Raw genomic sequence first — 3,525 nt, forward strand, 5'->3', positions numbered from 1 at the left:
TATGTCGATTCAACAAAATTGAGGACAAAATTATCATTTTAGAAAAATAATATATCTAAAGCATAGAACAATCAGAAAGAGAACAGTCCTCTTAAATAAAAGACATGTATAATTTAAAAGTATTTTTAAATTGAATATGAAATTAAGATAAGATGGAAGTGTAAACAACGTTCGAGGCAGAGAACTTTGTTTGGTGTCGTTCGATTGGAGAGAGCAATCCTGAGCCACCGCACACTCCAACTTCTTGACCAACTTCGTATCGGTTCCGTGTTTATCGCTGATCAGATTGCTACTCTCTTGAGGTTCATAAATCACCCTTAAGCCCAATATTTTGTACGTGAGCTCCGCTAAGTTGTACGGGGTGTTCGTGTTCTGTTCGCGTAAAACTCCGGCATCATACGTGGGGTTGAGGAAGATAAATAAACTCTAACAATAGCACTTTCCCCTTATTGACACAGATATTCTGTATTGTCGTCTGTGAGCCATGAAATAGTTTTTTATAATATGCAAAGTGATTATCATAGAGTATCTATTGTTCGAATCATATTTTTAACCTCATATAAATTCAAGCAAAAAGATGAGAAGCGATTGAAAATTAATTGTCCTATTATTTATGGATAAGTCTATAATTGTACTAGATGCGTATTCGAACGAATTCTATCAGCTGTCAGTCATACGACGACGCAAGTCGAATTGCCTGATTCAGGCGCAAAAATGCCCAATTTTTATTTATTAATAAGTAATTAATGAAGCTCGGATCGTCATTTTGTCACTCTTGATTTTCGTCTTATTTTGTCTTCTAGAATACTCAAATATTGCCCACTAGTTGGTTTACACCCTGTATATAGACAACCGTTTATAAAATTACTAATTATTATTAAAATGTTCGCGGTAATAACGAATAAAAACACAATAATTACCATTATAGGCTTTTATCGCACATATGATTGAAAATCTGTAAAATATACCAAATCAATTGTTGGTAAGAAGTATTTTAATTCGAAACGAAATTAAAATGAAGAAAGTGATCTAACACAGTGATTAATGTACGCCGAGATTTGTGAGACAAAAATTGCCAAGGCGGTTCACTTTCATTTTATTTATGTACCCTAGCACAGTGGGTTTTAACACTTTTAACTCAACTGCTGACATTATATTGGAACGTAAATGAGTAAAAAATTCGCGCAATTCATTCTGTTCCTGTAGCGGAAGCTAATTATAAGAACTGAAGGCTTACCGGTCTCCTTTTTTCTCGCTACGAACTTATTAAACGGCTCGTACATCTCACGAAGTCAGGGCAACAAGGAATTTCGATTTGGTAAAAAGAGCTACGTTAACGAGAAGTTAAAACATTTAACTAATGTAACAACTTCGAAAATATGACCTTTTCAATAATTATCTGAAAAATTTGTTTCAAATGTGCCGCTTATGTTGAAAGTAGCCTAAATCCTAGATGTAAGTACTAACTAACCCCAACAGCACTCAATATTGCAGCAACGTTGCAACAATATTGTACTGCAAGATCGCAATATTTCAAACAATGTTGCTGCAATCTTGCCATAATATCTCTATGTTCTTGTCATATAATATCGCAGGCAATATTGCCGTAGCGTTCCCACAATATTTTGTAAATCTGTATTATATTCAATCATGAAAAGACATAACAATGTTAAACACAAACATTTAAGAATGATAAATATACTTCCACAGTATCCCAAATGATGTGAGTTATATTTTTCACACACCATTAACATCAAGTGCGGTTTGTACAGCCATTACAATACTACTTATTGCATTCCGAATGATTATGATGGAGTTGTAATGAATATATCTCCAGCACTCTTATCAAAAGTCGATTGTAGGATAATGAATATATCTCCAGCATTCGTATTAGAAGTCGATTGTAGCCCAAATTTATTTTTATCCAGCGTTCGAATATGACTGTTCCTTATAATATTACAAGTAATACAAGTAATATCAAACTAAACTTACATTATTAACCCCTTGGGTATATTTGACGACTGAGACTCGTCATGCACTTTTTGTCATGAAAAAATTATAAAACTATTATGCATTCTTGAGTATAATAAAGGTATGGGAGGCGTTGATAAGCAGGATCAAATGTTAGCGTGCTTCCCTGTCATGAGAAAGTGTGTAAAGGGATACATGAAAATGTTTTTTTACCTAATAGACATGGCGTTTTATAATGCACATATTTTACATTCTAAAATCAACTGCACAGCCAAATGACGAATTGTTTCTTTTCGTTTAGCTATTGCTAAAGAATTATTAGAGTAAATGTCATTGCCTAATTATAATTGCCGTGGACGTTCATTTAACAGCGATACACCACTTCGTTTGCAGGCGAAAAATTGGGCACACTTTCCTGAAAACATTCCAGCAACTGAATCCAAGCGAAACCCTATGAAAAAGTGTTGTGTTTGTTACAAACATAAAATTAAAAAAGAGACTACCTGGCAGTGCAAAAAATGCCAAGTACCACTTTGCCAAGTTGCTTTGAAAAGTACCATATCCTTGAAAATTATTAGTAATTTGCTTTGAGTTATATCTTGCATTTTTTGTTTAATATAAAATATTTATATTTGTTTTACCTTAAGTCCACTCGATACTATGTATATCACTCAAATAAATGAATTATTCCACATGAATAAATTAAATCTGTTCTACACGCAAAAATTTTTAAAATAAATCGGTATTCAAGGGGTTAATGATATTACCACTAGACTGGGGCTTTCGCAGATGACGATATTAGTTAATCTTTTTTTTATTTATTGCTTCCCATGCATGAGCAACGTGGTGAGTGTTCGTTCGTTAATGTATTTGATTATGTTCCTCACAAGTAACGAGAACTGAGACTCAAATTATAATCAATTTGTGATCATTAAGAATGATTTATTTTTGGAGTATTAGATAATTTTAGTGCATTTCTTTTCGAAAATTTTTTGTCGAAACTGAAAGTTGACATAAGAAAACCAAAGAAACCACTACAACTAATACGAAGATATGGCGAGCGAAAACAGTTCATAAGTTCCGAAAATCTCTTCATATCAAACAAATTTACTTTCCAAAACCAACATTTTAATGGCTCATTGACTACCGATGTAAGAAACATCGACTTAACTCAATATAAAATGCTACAGACCAGTTCATTGAGTATAAATTGCAAAGATTCAAAACATAATTATGTACTTCTGAGAAATAATATTATAATAAATGTTATGAATAATACTTAACATAGAAAATAACGGTACCTTTTTTGTTGGGCTCAAGTACAAAGTTATTTCGGAAGTATATAATCGACCACACTCATCTAAAGTTTTAAATATTTACAAAATTTGTGATGAAAATGAAGCATTATCTCGATGAAAAGTGAGTTTGTTTGAAGAAAAATGTACAAAATTAGGGACTCAATATCTCAGTGTTATGTAATGCCAATGCGACATGATGTTACATTTGAATGATGTATTGATGTATAATGTAAGTAACTTGGCGTTGAAACACGGT

General features: G+C 32.6%; 1 protein-coding gene across 1 annotated transcript in view; it reads right to left on the reverse strand.

Annotated features, from left to right (window-relative positions):
* The window catches only part of CCHa1 (neuropeptide CCHamide 1), a 22,186-nt gene that overhangs the window by 6,417 nt on the left and 12,244 nt on the right, over window positions 1–3,525 (reverse strand). The gene's annotated exons all lie outside the window — the stretch shown is intronic.

Source organism: Ceratina calcarata, unplaced genomic scaffold, assembly GCF_001652005.2.
Source record: "Ceratina calcarata isolate Rehan_Ccalc_2016 unplaced genomic scaffold, ASM165200v1 scaffold358.2, whole genome shotgun sequence".
Lineage (NCBI taxonomy): Eukaryota > Metazoa > Arthropoda > Insecta > Hymenoptera > Apidae > Ceratina > Ceratina calcarata.